The sequence below is a fragment of the Silurus aristotelis genome (assembly GCF_946808225.1).
Source record: "Silurus aristotelis genome assembly, chromosome: 29".
NCBI classification, from domain to species: domain Eukaryota; kingdom Metazoa; phylum Chordata; class Actinopteri; order Siluriformes; family Siluridae; genus Silurus; species Silurus aristotelis.
The window spans coordinates 4,317,951-4,334,932 of record NC_139602.1 but is presented as its reverse complement, the minus strand read 5'-3'; the positions used below and the strand labels follow the sequence as shown (position 1 = coordinate 4,334,932).

At 37.1% G+C, this 16,982-nt stretch overlaps 2 protein-coding genes and 1 long non-coding RNA gene across 3 annotated transcripts in view; 2 read left to right on the top strand and 1 right to left on the bottom strand.

The window, feature by feature from the left end:
* Positions 1 to 16,982, bottom strand: part of LOC310722588 (uncharacterized protein) — a 478,020-nt gene that overhangs the window by 332,408 nt on the left and 128,630 nt on the right. The gene's annotated exons all lie outside the window — the stretch shown is intronic.
* Positions 1 to 16,982, top strand: part of usta (uronyl 2-sulfotransferase a) — an 84,879-nt gene that overhangs the window by 15,916 nt on the left and 51,981 nt on the right. The window lies entirely within an intron of this gene.
* On the top strand, positions 2,877 to 6,451 carry LOC310722661. Its single transcript, XR_014532450.1, has 2 exons — positions 2,877 to 5,052; positions 5,623 to 6,451. It is a non-coding gene; the product is annotated as an uncharacterized lncRNA (long non-coding RNA).

The window sequence follows — 16,982 nt, the reverse complement described above, 5'->3', positions numbered from 1 at the left end:
GTTCTTCTCGGCTACAGTATCAGAATGTTCCCTTAAAGAGCTTCTGGATTTTGATGTTGGCGCATGCAGTTTCCATTCACTTAACAGCATATCATCGTTAATGATGTTAGTCTTGATCACCGAAGGTGCTTTGTATGACCGTTTTTTGTTTCCATTCTCTCTGTTGGCCCACAAATTACAAAAACGGATTAAGAATCTATTATTGATATCGCTCTAGTGCTAAATAAGTTATTTTCCTTTGGCCATCATATTTCCTCTTTCTTTTGTGCTTTAGTAATTACTATGCAGGAAAACATTTATTTCTCGAAAGCAGGTAGGAAAATTGACACTGTTTGAATTAATATCCAATCTAATTGTGGCAGCTGGGAAATGGATGAGCACCAGTGCCATATTGGAATAATCTTATGCGCCATACTTTTATTTTTTAGAAAGCGAGTATTATTTAATATGTTGATTGATTTCTTCTCGCTAAACCGTTTCTCGATCGCTTTCTCTCAGCACCGCTGCTGCTACGTGAACATGATGCATTGCGACACTTCGGAGGCCGAGGCGTGTCCTGAGAGTTGCATAGAATACAGATTAACATGGCAGAGGTAGAGCTGTAACTTCCTGGTTTTATTTAATCAATTACTTTTTTTCTTTGCACTACAAAAGCAAAAAAGCAAAGTGATTTGCTGTCTGTCTAAACCAAAGAAATAAAAGTGGAAAATATCAGTACCATATTGCGTTCTATAGCATCTTTTTTTTTTTCCATTGCATCGTATTGTTTTGAATCAAAGTGAATTTGGATCACACTGCATCATAATAGTGGTGAATTGTATTGCATTGTATCGTAGCTGCTTAATATGTGTCTTTAATCTTTACACATTTTTTCTTTGCCGCTGTGAAATCGAAATTTTCCCACCGTGAGAAGAATTAAGGGTTATTTGATCTTATCTTAATGTATCATTTCGCTGTGATTCCATACATTAAAACAACGTTTTATGCGAATCGCATCGCCCTGTTATGGAGATTTACATCCACATATGTCTATTTTTGAAGTTAATCAGTTTAAAAAATATGCCTTTTTTATTAGATATTTTCCCTAATAAGTATATAAAATTTAATTCAGGGTATTTATTGATATGTGATTTTTCCTTTGAGTGAACAAATTCACTCATGTTGGGTTGTTTCTTTAATAAAAAATAAACAGCATTTGAGTATGAAAGGTGAAGCAATTTGTGTAAAACAATGATAATTGCAAATTGCAAGATGCCAACCATTTAAAAAAAAAAATATAAAAAAATTTGTTTAAAAAATACACAGATATTTTGTTTAGTTGTGAAGATAAAAGCATCTAGAGAATATCATTAATTAAAATTTGTATAATAATTAAATGATATATGCATACATTAAATAGGCAAACATTGAAAACAAGTGTTTGAAAGTATATTAAAGTCGCAGTAAAACACATTTGAGAACAGATAAGTTTACTGTTAGTAGACGAATGCTATAAAAAGAGAATGGAATGCTGAAACACAGCAAAATAACAGGCATAAAAAAAAAAGGAAAAAAAAATTGACATTGGTATACAAATTCATACGCATTCCATTCATAATCGTTTACTGCTGCTGTTATTTGCTGCTTCTAGATTTAGTGTTTGTTCGCAACGTTTTAATTGAATCATCACGATGTCGTGAGCGAGCTGATTGCGCAACCTGATGCAGTCGCACCAGATCTGTCCTTTCGTGACTCGCGTGCGACTGTCCAGAAATTAGCAAAACGTTTACACAGTAGCACTTCACTAAACTGTACCATTTTCACGTGCTGATGTTTTACCTTCATCCATGACACCAGTGTGTTTTCTTTTCATGTTCACGTGCATCACTGTGGTACTTCCTTCCAACACAAGCTCCACTTTGCATCACTTGCAGGCTACAGTTTCCTTTCTTGCGTTTAATATGAAATGCTCCCATGCCTTGGGTGACTTGGGACGCATATTTTATCCTGCTGCCGGTTGGGAAAACAGGTATCCTCAACCCTCGTTCTGAACACTGGCATCCCACAGGGCTGTGTTCTGAGCCCACTACTCTACTCCCTGTTCACCCACGACTGTGCTCCTCTGTATAACATCTTCATCAAGTATGCAGATGACACCATCATGGTCAATCAGATCAGCAACAACGACGAATCGGCCTACGGGGAAGAGAGCTGAGCCTGACAGCATGGTGTGCCATCAACAACCTGACCCTAAATGCCACGAAGACTAAAGAGCTCATTTCGGAAATCTAACAGCAGGAGACATTTCTCAGTCTACATCAATGGAACTGAGGTAGAGCAAGTCTCCAGCTTTAAGTTCTTGAGAGTTCACATCTCTGAGGATCTTTTCTGGCCCTGCAAACGATGTTCAAACTCGCCCGACGCATCACTGTCACCCAACTACCTGCCATAGAACACCTTCACCACAGCACTGTAAAAAAAACACTGTATATAACTTTTTATATTTATATATATATATATATATATATATATATATATATATATATATATATATATATATATTTATATATATATATATATATATATATATATATATATATATATATATATATATATATATATATATATATATATTACATGCTGTACATATGCTACATATTTATCTGCACTATTTGCACGATTGCTACTTTTTGCACTTCCGATGCCAAACTGCATTTCGTTGCTTTGTACCTGTACTATGCAATGACAAAAAAAGTTCTATCTATCTATCTATCTATCTATCTATCTATCTATCTATCTATCTATCTATCTATCTATCTATCTATCTATCTATCTATCTATCTATCTATCTATCTATCTATCTATCTGTCTGTCTGTCTGTCTGTCTGTCTGTCTGTCTGTCTGTCTGTCTGTCTTATTAATAATTATTGATTATATACTACACTATAGTGATAAATATTTACTATTATTTTGTCCAAATTATTGACATTATTATCATTATTATCCTCATAGTCAATGTCCTTGTAAAACAACACTAGCCAAGATTCCTTCATCCGCCTAAGTAGAGCCACACAGGGCACACAGTCATTGGGCTAAACAAGTAATGAAGCTTATTTTACATGCAGGATTCCAAAAAATATGAGTGGAAAACAGATATATGAAATAATGTGGATATTTAAATATGGATTATTGAAGGTTATTCCAAATGAATGATCTTTAACTCCAGGTTCTTTGGTTTGATCTTTAGTTCTCAGTGTCTATGTTGCATTTCTAATAGTCTTCAGCTGCCTGTGAGGGTTTTTTTTCTGCGTTTTTTAGTTTTCTCCAAACTTTTAAAAACATGCTACAATTTGGGTGTTTTCCCAGCTTGCATGCTCAGGATTCACTGGCCAGTATAAAGTGGTTACCGAAAACCAATGAATACCTGAATGACTGAAATGCAGCAACCCTACGTTTAAAAATGGTTTCGAAAAGTTTAAAGGGTTTCTTTTTATTCGAAACCTGGTGTATGGAAGCACACATACAGTAGAGGAGGTGGTATCTCAGTGGCTAAAGCTCTGCATTACTGATCAGGTCGGGGGTTTAAGCCCTGGTGTTGCCAAGCTGTATCTCTTCTAGGGGCACTGTATCATGGCTGATCCTGTGCTAATTCCCTCGCATCCAAATATCTCTGGGATATGCAAAGAAAGATTTTCACTATTTCACAAGTATAAAGCACTTTACTTTCCTCACAATTGTGTTTTAGAAACTTGCCACCATCCTGATGAACGTATAAGAGGTGCAGGATATTGTGCGGACAGATTGCAGAGTTTATAACACAGCATGTTTTTTGTTCCACTTTAGTTTTCACTGTGTATCGTCCTGGGATTTTATTATTAGTTTCTTTTAGAATGTGCATTTCTTTAGCTTTTTATAGTCGCTAATCCTGCAATGTGTGTCTTTTTAAAGAAACGGGCCAGAAGACAACGCTGTGATTGAGGTGTGCCCTAATGTATAGTTATCACTGAAGGATGGAGGAGGTGAGAAGACTGACTGTGTAGAGACAGAACATGACTCAGGTGTAATTGAAGCGGAGTAAAGGAAGAAGTGGAGACAGCAGGCAGTGGATTTGCACAAGATTTCCTCTCCAACTTTAAGAATAGATGGAGAAAGCAGAGTGGGTGTAAGATGTGTGTGTGAGTGAGAGAGCAAGTGGCAGTGTAGGTTGGGTGTATTTAAAAGTCTTGGGTGGAGCAGCTCTGTGGGCTTCAGGCCCATGTTAAAATGCCTCTTCCACTATTTATACCCCTCACCACCCAGCTCAAATGAGTGAGTTAGGGAACCCTCTGTGTGGGTGTAATACGCCAGAATGTCTTCCTAGTTGCAATGTATGGGTCACTTAAGTTCATTTCAGTTCCTGAACCGTTCTATGTGGTGTGTTTAAAAAGTTTAGAGCGAATCCCACAGAGTGGACATGCTGTGAAACATTTGTGGCCATTTAGATCAAAAATACTGTAGGGGTTCAGTCATGTAGTCGGCACAACTCAAGATAGAGATCATGTTTAGTCCACATGTGGTGCTACATTTTAATTCAATTCATTTTTATTTGTATAGGGCTTTTAACAATGAACATTGTCTCAAAGCAGCTTTACACAGATAATGTGGTGATAAAAATGAATAAGATGTTCTTTATAAGTCTAAGTTTTTCTCTGATGAGCGAGCCGGTGGCGACTGTGGTAAAGGGAAAACTCCCCCCGAGATGGCATAAGGAAGAAACCATGAGAGAAACCAGACTCAAGACTAAACCCATCCTCATCTGGGTTGCAGTGATGGTGATCAGAAGCAAACTGTAGTCCTGAGTCAATGTAGCAGACTGTTGACATCAACTACAGTCCAAATCCAAAACCTCAAAGCGCCCTTTCTTACTCCAGAATTTCATGGAACCACCCAAGGTGTTGATGAGAAACCGTCCCAAGCTGCACAGAGTGGCCTCCAGTCAAAGAGAACACTATCCAGAGGCAGGCCCGGACGAAGTGGGAAGATCCGCGGAGGAAAGAGGGGCAGGAACAGGGGTCACTGGAACCTCAGGAGCATGTTTATCGAGAGAGAGAGAGAGAGAGAGAGAGAGAGAGAGAGAGAGAGAGAGAGAGAGCGAGAAAGAGAGAGAGAAGAGGGTGACAGGAAGAGAAGGATATGGATTATTATGTGTCGTTATTGTTGTATGAAAGTTAACATCACTGTGCAGTTTGGACTCTGGCAAGACTCGCTATGGCAGCATAACTAAAAGGGAGAACCAGAAGGTAACACAGACATGAGGGATCTCTGGGATAAGAGACGACCCACCACACCACCATCAACAAACCCGAGTGAACGTGTAAATGTGAGGGGACGACAGTATACAAATATCCCAGTTCACCAAACACTCTATATCCATGTTCCCTCCAGATCTGAGCCTTTACATAAGAAAAATCTACTGATAAAAGGCTTGACTAAATAAATAGGTTTTCAATCTCGACTTGAACACTGAGACTGTGTCTGAGTCCCGAACACTGATTGGAAGGTTGTTCCATAACTGTGGGCCTTTATAAGAGAAAGTTTTCACCCTTTATAATGAAGTGGGTGCTCATAAGGGCTGTAATCCCTATTACAGCCCTTATGTAATAGGGATTTAATCTGGTGGACACCTGACATCACACTCATATGCAGTGGTGGTGGACAAAGTACTTGAGTTAAAATAGATCCACTTAGTAAAATGTGACTCCAGTAAAAGTAAAAGTACAAAAAAGTATTTGTCTTCAAATGTACTTAAGTATCCAAAGGACTATGATTTATTAATGCTATAATTTTCCTATTATCATTTTTATTACAAGACTCTTTACTTAATCACCCCAGTTTATGTAAAAAGACTCTAATGTGACTTTCAGCACACTGATCTATTAATAGAAGGATATTAATGAGTCAAACACTGATTAATATCTATTACAATTATCATGATCCCAAAACCTTTTTTTCAACTATAAAAAAAAAAAATGTGCAAATAAGGTCACGTGTGTTGTGGCGAGTTCGAGTCTGGGGATTATTACATCATTTATTCCTCTCTAAATGTTCTGCTTGCTGTTAAACTGATGCTGATCTGTATGCTGGTGCCAATCAAAACAAGTTCAAAACAACGCTCCAACCAGGAGCAAAAATCAACTCAACAAACCAACCAATGACTTTCACGCATTTTATTTATTGTAGCACTTTAATAACGATCTCTAACAATTCAACGGATGAAGAGACTTTACAAATACACTGTAACTAGCAAATTAGCTTACCAGCATTTGCTAGCTACCTGTTTCTAGCACTGAAGTATTTCCCTGTTTGGACCACATCTACAGTACTAAGATAGGCTTTAGATCATTTATTAGCAATATCATTATCAATATCAGTGAAGAACCTTCCCAGAAATCACTGCATTATGATGCAGTTTACATTCATACCAGGACAAAAATTGGTTTGGCATTCAGTAGAGTTCCAGTGATGGAATCTTGACGGAGGCGTTTCTTGATCCGTTCATGACTTGCAGTAACAGGACATATTCCAAGTTTCTCTTATACAGTCAAATTCACAATTATTGGCAGCATGTATTAGAATAGGCCACAATGCCTCAAGGCAGCTTTTCTCTCGTGTGTATTTTTTTTGATCAAACATACAGATGTCAGTCAAGAGCAGGTTTGGATTTGGTCTCATTAGACCACAAGACAGTGCAAGTTGTAGGTTTGAAAGTGTTTCAGTGCTTTCAAGTTTTTCTGTAGACTATATAACTAAAATATCTCTGAATGGGCTTGTGACCCTCACCCCCCTTTGTGCCTTTTCTCCAAACTTAAACCACAAAGTTGAAAGCACACAAATGTATAGAACGTCTTTATATGTTGTAGAATTACAATATCACTTCAAAGCAATAAAGAAGCCCAAGCCTGTTCCAGCACAACAGCGGCCCTGTGCACAAAGTGAGCTTCATGTACACATGGTGTGTTAAGAATAGAGTGAATGAACTCCAGTGTTCTGCACAAGCACTGACCTCAACCCCTACTGAATAACTTTGGGATAAACTGGAAACACAGATGGCACATCAGACATTCACGTCAAACATCATTGCCTGACCACACTAATGCTCTTGTGGCTGAATGATCACAAATCCCCACAGCCGTGCCCCAAAATCTAGTGGAGAACCTTCCCAGAAGAGTGGAGGTTGGTATAACAGTAAATGGGGACTAAATCTGGAATTTGAGGTTCAGCATGGTCACGTGTACACGAGCTTGTGGCCGTATGTTATATTGTGGTACATAATATATTTTCATGTGCTTGTATTTGTCATATGCAATAAACGACAAGAAGTGCCTGTAGAAAGCTAATTTAATGTACATTTTAGATCTAATTGTTGACTAATTCTGTGTGGTAAATTCTGTAAAATGCTACTTTAGATTAGATTTTAATGCATAAAAACACAGAATAAATGTAGAATATCCACAGCCACATGCAGTAGTATAAGCTCTACAGACTCTACCGAGCATTAATGTGAAGTACGTTTGAGCACAGCAGCTTTATGATGGATTAGGGGTCAGGTTAAGGAGGCCAGTCGGAGTCTGGACATTTCTCACCTCAAACACGCATTTATGAATGCAGAACACATTGAGCAAAGCAAGTAAACACTTCTGGCTCCTGGGGCTGCACTAAACAGACTCTTGTGTCTACGTTTAGAGGAGAAGAAAATGGTTCAGTGACGTTGAGACGTGATTTACAGGGTCGACTGTGTACGACTTTATATTACTTGACTGCTCTCTCTTTTTTTTGTATTCTCTCTTTGTCTGTCTTTAATAAATTAATTCTTGAATAGCTTCTAGGGTTTGAATATTAAGAAAGCCAAAATGAAAGATTGTAATCAGTAAAACGCTCATGGTTTGTTCTGCCAGAAACTGCAACAAACAAAGCTTATAAAATCACTGTTTAATGTTCTGCAATAATCATTCTGCTGCTCATTAATCACTAGTACAGAAAGTCATTTCCCATGCCAGACAAAGGGATTAGTATTAGAACATGGATTCAGCCCAGTAAATAATAAACACTGTGTTTATAGTATTTAAAAAACTATTTTATTAGTCATATATCGATTTAACTGTAAATGAACTCGCACTGTTTTTCACTCTTGATGTTACAGATGCTTATAGGAGTGTATGCATTGATACTGTCATTTATTTCTTATTTGAAAATAATTTTTGCTGATTTTTATCTAGTCGTGACTTTGTGACCGTCCGGTTAAAATGTGGGAAGTGTAGGTCCCAACCCCGGGGACATTTCCTGTTTTACAGTAGAGCTTGTTAGCGGTAATCGTGGTTAGAAGCAGTAAAAATGGAATTTGTATGTGGTCACAGTCGCTCTTCAGAGGTGCGTCTTAGGACTGTTCAGAGCAAGATGTCATGATCATGTTGGTATCTAAAAAGCTACACTGCAAAGAAATAACCTTCTAAATATTATAAATAAATGCATGGTTCAAGAAGATACAGACTAAAAACAAATCGAATGATCTGACAGTACAGTAAGATAATTATACTTGTTAAGATTTCTTGAAATAAGAAAACATACCTAGACTTTAGAAAAGAACAAAATGTTGTCTTAATACTAGCTTGTTAATAACTTTTTAAACAGTTTGCTTTTCTTAATTTCTGTGAAAAGATCTTAAAAAATATTTTTTCGTCATTATTTTAAGACAGAATATATTCTGTCTTAAAATAAGACAAAGCTTTTAAACTAAAAACACGATCACTATTAAAATCAAGATCACGCATTAATGTTCAATTATTCATTCATATTCATATTATTAATCATTCAACAATTTTTTATTCAAATGAAGACTGTCATGTAACACGAAGTAGTTACGATGCAAAAACAAAGCGAAATCATTGCTTTCTGCTTCTCAAAATACTTAAACTTATAGCAACATAAAACATATTGAATGTATGTAATTTTTACTGAACACTGAAAGATATTTAACATGAGAAACTGAAATCAAACTTAGTAAAAAGTTTACTAAGTTTGAACGACTTAGACTTAGTAAAACGACTTAGTAAAAAGCCATAAATACTCTTTATAAAGAACAAAGTATTAAAACTGTTGTGACTTAATAATGCCGAGTCTTATAATTTATTAGGTTGTAAATAAATGTGTTGACATTAAAAAAGCATTTGGAAAAAATAATACTAATGAAGTCATTCACATAAGAATGTGATTATTGAGCATTTTTCATAACTGTGTACAGCTAAAATAAAGTTTTAAAAGATACAAGGCCTCAAATGATGTCTCTAATAGTAATTAAGCTCAATTTGCAGGTCAAATAACGAATTTAAAACTTTATTAACTAAGTAAGAAAAAAGATAAATAATCTTAAAACAATCCTAATAATTTTACACAATCTGCTCTTAAATAAAATTTTATTCTTAAAATGAGATCAATAAGATTTTTATGGCTAGAAATAAGATCGTAAGTGTTGACTAGATGAGAAGTTATTGCAGTGTACCACAAAATATCTCTCGCTTCCTGTTTTAGAAAGGAAATGTAGCACCATACTGAGTCAAACCACAGCAATGAGACATTTTGTGCAGACTTTATTTAATGCTCCAAATCTCGAAATAAATTCTGTTTCCTTCCTTATTAGCTTTTTGGTGACCAACAGACAAGAAAATGCTAGAAAAGTCCAGTTAAGTCTGTAGTTTTTTGAGTTCCACTAAAAAAGTTTATAGTGAAACTCTGTTGTCTTTTCACCCATTTTTTCCCCCCAAACGTCCATGTATATAGATAAAAGCTTCAGACAACAAAAAGTTGTAGGCTACATGTATAAAAACATCCTAGGTAGAAGTAAATTCTGGATAAAAAGTGGACAAGAGAGCTGTTCATGATAAAAAGTATACCACCACTTCCTTGAGACATGGTGGCATGGGTTTGGGTGGAGTGGAGCCAGTGGAGCTGGTTTACAATTATTTGCAGGCTTGTGCGCTGTGTGTATGCACACGTCAAGCATGGGGTTTTTCAGCTTACTTCAAAAACGAGTCCGGCTGAATCTCCACCATGTTTTTTTTAACCTCCAAGGAAAAAAATGCATATTCACCACATGAGAAACCCTGACGACATCTGAAGCCGAGTACAACCTGTTTGGCCTGAGAACCTGGCAGTATTCATCTGTACAACAGTATGTCAAGTGTTCTCATGAATTAGGCCAGTGGGCTACATTTCTGCCTTTGGTCAACGGTCGTTTTAGACTTAAGTTTTAGTTTAATGTACGTAAACATGATCTGCACAATGCGTCATCAATTCCTAAGAAACTACGAGAAATGAAGACTGGGGGAAATAAGCTAGTCTTTCATGTAGCTAACGTTACTGTAGAAAAGTGCAACTGCAAAATGTTTTCGCTAGATATTTATGTGGTTATAAGGTCCTTTTAAACTGAGCTGAACTAACAGGAATATTCACTACAATTTTCAGGCTTGAATGAAGTTATTTGTTTAGTCCAATCTTCTTGTCCAAAATAAGCTACGCCCATATAGTTAGTGTTCAAAGTAAGAAGATTTGGCAGATTGGATATCCAATGCAAGCTTAGTGTAACCTTTTATAAAATACTCTATTTTAATTACATGTCGCTAGCTAAACTAGCAGTTTGTGTTAGTCACCTTTTCTTTCTTTCTTTCTTTCTTTCTTTCTTTCTTTCTTTCTTTCTTTCTTTCTTTCTTTCTTTCTTTCTTTCTTTCTTTTTTTGTTTTAACGCTGGATGCCCTTCCTAACGCAACCCTCCCCATTTATCCGGGCTTGGGACCGGTACCAAATCGAACATGCGGATCATGAATACGGATGATCCGCTGTGGCGACCCCTAATGGGAGAGGCCGAAAGAAAGTTAGTTCAGTTTTGAAAGCCTGGATGAACTGTATGTTTCTCTCAAGTGAAAAACAAATCATGAATTGAAAATGTATAATAAGTTACCATTAATATGATACTGATATTAGACTTCAACTAATAAAAAACTCTAGACTATTGAATTTAAGAATTCATTAAAGGTTCTAATGGGACTGATGGAAACTGAAATGGTTCCTTTATGGGTAATCTGTTGCCTTCTACAGGTAGCAATGTTGTGTCTAGTGAATAATAGACACAACAATAGACCAGCTTTGGCAACTTGTAGATCACATGTTGGTGTTTTCTGGACACCAGTAGGACCATTAGGACATCATTAATCAGGTTCCTGTGATGGTTTTTATTGTTTTGGTTTTTCCAGGGATTCGCAAGGTAAATATTTTAGTAGTATGCCAGACATTTTGTGTTTTTTTGGCAGTATGGGGTCATTTTTCCAGAGTGGCTGTCAAACTCTTTTAGAGTGTGAGGAAAGGATTATGTATTATAGGAGCAAATCATTGAACTGGGGCAGGTCCGGAGTGTTCCCGACCGGAATCCGGAGTGTTTAAGCCATTGGATACGTTTAATCTTGTTTGATTTATACCAAAGGGGTCACTAGCACTGGAGGTGAAAGCCTTGGCGTGTACTGAATATTTTTTTGTCATTGATTAAAACTGTAGACATAACTTCTGTGGCAGGTAAATGCCACCGGCATTTGATTGGATTGAAAAAGATAGCTGTTGTATAACACAGGAGAGCTCGATGGTGGTTTTGGAAGTAGCAGATGAACAAGTAGGGGGACATAATGTAATTACATAAAAGGTTACAGGCTAAATGTTGTAGATCGGGATGACACTATGTTTTTGATCTTTGTCTGTTAATTGACTGAATGTCCATTACAGTGTGTCTTCACATACAGTTTTATTGTACTGGTATGCAGTTTGGGATTCTCCTGACCTTATTCAGGAGACAAATCAATTGTTTTCATTCAAGATATTCTTTTTTAACACACAGCTCTTGAACCAATCATGTTGCAAGAGATTTGACATGTTTTCGTTTGCTCAATACATTTTCAAGTCGATGTATAAAATTTGCTTAATTCTCTGCTTGGATTGACACTATTAGCATTTTTAATAACCAGCTCTCAGCAAGCTAAGTAATGCTTGATTCATGATTAGCTTACATTGAGTATTTAAATATAACATGCCTTTCATTCAGTGAATGTGCTGTGTTCTGGTAAGTATTGTGATATGATGTATAAGGGATTATTAGTTAGTTTTCCCTCAGAGCTAGCTACACAGTCATCAGATAATCAAGGAAAAAGTCTAATCTGATTAGCTTTAGTGAGCATGTGTCTTTAATGTTCCAGCAAAGCCTTGAGTGGAATATTCCACAGGCGAGCGCAGCTTGTTTTATTCACTCGGTTACACAGTATCGCACTGTAATCAGCAAACACGTGCACATGTGCAGAACATATGCTGTGCTGTAAGCCTTCTTGTTTGAAATCTAGAGAGTGGTGTGTATGTGTGTGTGTGTGTGTGTGTGTGTGTGGGGGGGGTGCTCAGGGGTGTATGATGGAGAGTAGTAATGTGTGTATATGTGGGTAAATTCAATGCTAGCCTTGGGTGCATAACATACTTCATACTAGTTCTCATTTTTCCATTGAGCTGTTCGGAATGAACTCGGTACCTCCCTCAGGACAGGCAGCAGTGCGGCACTAAAACAGAGCGTGGGTCAATTATGGCCAGTGCTGTGCCTTCGCTCCCAGCTGGCACTTCCGTTTGAAGTCTTTTACGTTTAAGACATGCCAAGGCGGCACGTCGGACCATTACGCACACCATATAATTACCAGGTCCTCTGTGTTTTCTTCCATCCGTGTACCATGCAAACTCAACAGCAACAAAGAGCATGTTTCAGGCACACTTTCATAAGCACTGACATGTTCATTGTGTTCTTTTGTGTTCTTCCGTGATATTTGGAGGGATTTATTTGTGTTTAGTTTTTTTTGTTTAAACGTTAAGCTAGTCTAGGTCTAGTACAGACCTGTTGCCTTAGCTTTGTTATATTAGATTAAAATGTATAGCACACATGCAGGTTTCCCACAGGTCTAAAGCAAACACTAAGGGAGTATCGAGAGTGGTTTGGGTGGAGATGGCCAAACCCTTTTTCTTTCTTTAATTCTTTCTTTCATTTTCTTTTTTACAGTTGCAAACCTCTCCCTCCCTCTCACCCCTTCCCCCAGCCCTGACCTTAAACCATTCTTGAGTCTCACTTAAAAAAATGTTCAGTGTTTTTCTTTGGCTCACAGAACACAGTTCTACATATTTTCTTTTGCCATTCTTTTCTTTTCTTTGCACATGCAGTCAAACAGCAGCCTGAACAGCAAAAAATGAAGCAAATGGAAACATCTTGAATGAAGTCAAATGCATCAAATATTTCCTTTAATTAGATCACAAAAATACAAGGTTAATACACCTATTTGTACTCATTCAAAGTTTGTAATATGCTTCTGAAAGAGGTTTTAGCTCATTTCAAGCATTTATTTCTAGAAAGAACCAAAATAATGGCAACTAGAACAATATTTCAAGATATTTAAAGATTTCAAGCTAGCATTAGAGTTTTGAGCTAGTCTAATCAGCTAGTTTTGACCATTCTCCAAAAATTGGCTTGTTATTGTTCCAGCTCTGAGATTATTAAACATTATGCCAGCTTGCTTAATATAGACATTTAAAAAAATGTCCAGTATAAAAACAAGTATTATTTTAGCTCGTTTGGTGTGAATGTTTGCTGTTTATGGCTTCCTGTTTATCTGCTTATTTCTTTTTAAATGTGATAATTCTTTTATTTCATTGCTTGGATTTGAATAATAAGATAATGTGCAGAACTTTGGCCCACTCTTTTTGTCCCCTTTAAAATGTGATTATAAATATAGGTGAAAACTTGATCTTGATCCCATTAAACTTAATACGAGACACATTCCACAAAACAGCACTGAAGCATCACTGATCCACCTCCATATATTACTCTGGGTATGAAAAGTTTTTCCATGTGTGCAGTCTTGTTTTGTCACCAAACCTGCTGATAGTCTGGATGACAGTCTGACATGTGATCTCTGTTGATATGTCAGGACATCTGTTTGAACTCAATCTCGAGAGAAAGTGGGATGAGACAGTGTCACAAAGCATACAATTTGTACTATATAAGAATGGTAAAAATAATGCACTAGCACTAGCACTGGAGGTGAAAGCCTTGGCGTGTACTGAATATTTTTTTGTCATTGATTAAACTGTAGACATAACTTCTGTGGCAGGTAAATGCCACCGGCATTTGATTGGATTGAAATTTAATAGAACAGTCAATCCAAATTTTTAACTCAATTCAATAGAAATGTTGTGGAAGGACCTGAAGCAAGCAGTTCATGTGAGAAAACCTACCAACCTCCCAGAGTTAAAACTGTTCCATACTGAGGAATGGGTTTAAATTCTTGCAAGCCGACATTCAGGATGATCAACAGTTGCTAAAATATTTAGTAGCAGTTGTTGCTACACAACAGTGTCACGCCACATACGGTACTGCAAGCAATCACAGCTATGTGATATGAAGAAAGAAAACCAGTTATGATATATTCCCCCAGGAACGTATTAAGTGGCGGAAAACAAGTTTGTTTAGTCTCCGCCTTGCATGTGTGCATTTTATTATTACTATTATTATTATTTTATTATTATTAAACTGTAAAATATACACAACAATGCCAGGGGTATAAAAAAGTAACCTGACAATTCCACATAAATTATCAAAGTAAAATATTTAAGTAAATAAATTATTCTGAAATAAGTAGAACAGTCTTCCCGTGGGCTCACCACCTGCAGGAGGGACCGTAAGGGACGGTGCTGTGAGGATTGGGCAGCAGTCGGAGGCGGGGGCCTGCTTAGACTGCTGCCCCCGCGACCCGAATTACGGATAAGCGGGAGAAAATTAATGAATGAATAAAGTAGAACAGTTTATCTTAAAAAAAAATAAATAGAATAAATCTAATAAATTCAATACACTGTTTTATAATTTTGATTAAATTGGGTAAAAATGTTCATAAAATTTGCAGAAATAAAATGTATTACATTAAATTAAATAGATACAAAAATTATTTAATTTTGTGAATGTGAATTAACACGTGGAATTATATACATAACAAAAAAGTGAACTGAAAATATGTCATATTGTAGGTTCTTCAAAGTAGGCATCAAGAGAATGCCAAGAGTGTGCAAAGCAGTAATCTAAGCAAAAGGTGGCTACTTTGAAGAACCTACAATATGACATATTTTCAGTTGTTTCACACTTTTTTGTTATGTATATAATTCCATATATAATTCCACATGTGTTAATTCATACTTTTGATGCTTTCAGTGTGAATCTACATACACAGTGAGGAAAATAAGTATTTAAACACCCTGCTATTTTGCAAGTTCTCCCACTTAGAAATCATGGAGGGGTCTGAAATTGTCATCGTGGGTGCATGTCCACTGTGAGAGACATAATCTAAAAAAAAAAAAAAACAGAAATCACAATATATGATTTTTAAACTATTTATTTGTATGATACAGCTGCAAATAAGTATTTGAACACCTGTCTATCAGCTAGAATTCTGACCCTCAAAGATCTGTTAGTCTGCCTTTAAAATGTCCACCTCCACTACATTTATTATCCTAAATTAGATGCACCTGTTTGAGGTCGTTAGCTGCATAAAGACACCTGTCCATCCCATACAATCAGTAAGAATCCAACTACTAAAATGGCCAAGACCAAAGAGCTGTCCAAAGACACTAGAGACAAAATTGTACACCTCCACAAGGCTGGAAAGGGCTACGGGGAAATTGCCAAACAGCTTGGTGAAAAAAAGTCCACTGTTGGAGCAATCATTAGAAAATGGAAGAAGCTAAACATGACTGTCAATCTCTCTCGGACTGGGGCTCCATGCAAGATCTCACCTCGTGGGGTCTCAATGATCCTAATTAAGATGATAAATCAGCCCAGAACTACACAGAAGGTGCTGGTCAATGACCTAAAAAGAGCTGGGACCACCGTTTCCAAGGTTACTGTTGGTAATACACTAAGATGTCATGGTTTGAAATCATGCATGGCACGGAAGGTTCCCCTGCTTAAACCAGCACATGTCCAGGCACGTCTTAAGTTTGCCAATGACCATTTGGATGATCCAGAGGAGTCATGGGAGAAAGTCATGTGGTCAGATGAAACCAAAATAAAACTTTTGGGTCATAATTCCAGTAAACATGTTTGGAGGAAAAACAATGATGAGTACTATCCCAAGAACACCATCCCTACTGTGAAGCATGGGGGTGGTAGCATCATGCCTTGGGAGTGTTTTTCTGCACATGGGACAGGGCGACTGCACTGTATTAAGGAGAGGATGACCGGGGCCATGTATTGCGAGATTTTGGGGAACAACCTCCTTCCCTCAGTTACAGCATTGAAGATGGGTTCAAGGCTGGGTCTTCCAACATGATAATGACCCGAAGCACACAGCCAGGATAACCAAGGAGTGGCTCTGTAAGAAGCATATCAAGGTTCTGGCATTGCCTAGCCAGTCTCCAGTCCTAAACCCAATAGGGAATCTTTGGAGGGAGCTCAAACTCTGTGTTTCTCAGCGACAGGCCAGAAACCTGACTGATCTAGAGAAGATCTGTGTGGAGGAGTGGGCCAAAATCCCTCCTGCAGTGTGTGCAAACCTGGTGAAAAACTACAGGAAACGTTTGACCTCTGTAATTGCAAACAAAGGCTACTGTACCAAATATTAACATTGACTTTCTCAGGTGTTCAAATACTTATTTGCAGCCGTATCATACAAATAAATAGTTAAAAAATCATATATTGTGATTTCTGGATTTTTTTTTTAGATTATGTCTCTCACAGTGGACATGCACCTACGATGACAATTTCAGACCCCTCCATGATTTCTAAGTGGGAGAACTTGTAAAATAGCAGGGTGTTCAAATACTTTTTTTCCTCACTGTATATATATATATATATATATGCAATATAACTGTGCAAGACTGTGCAGAGGATAATATGTACACACTGTAAAAGACTT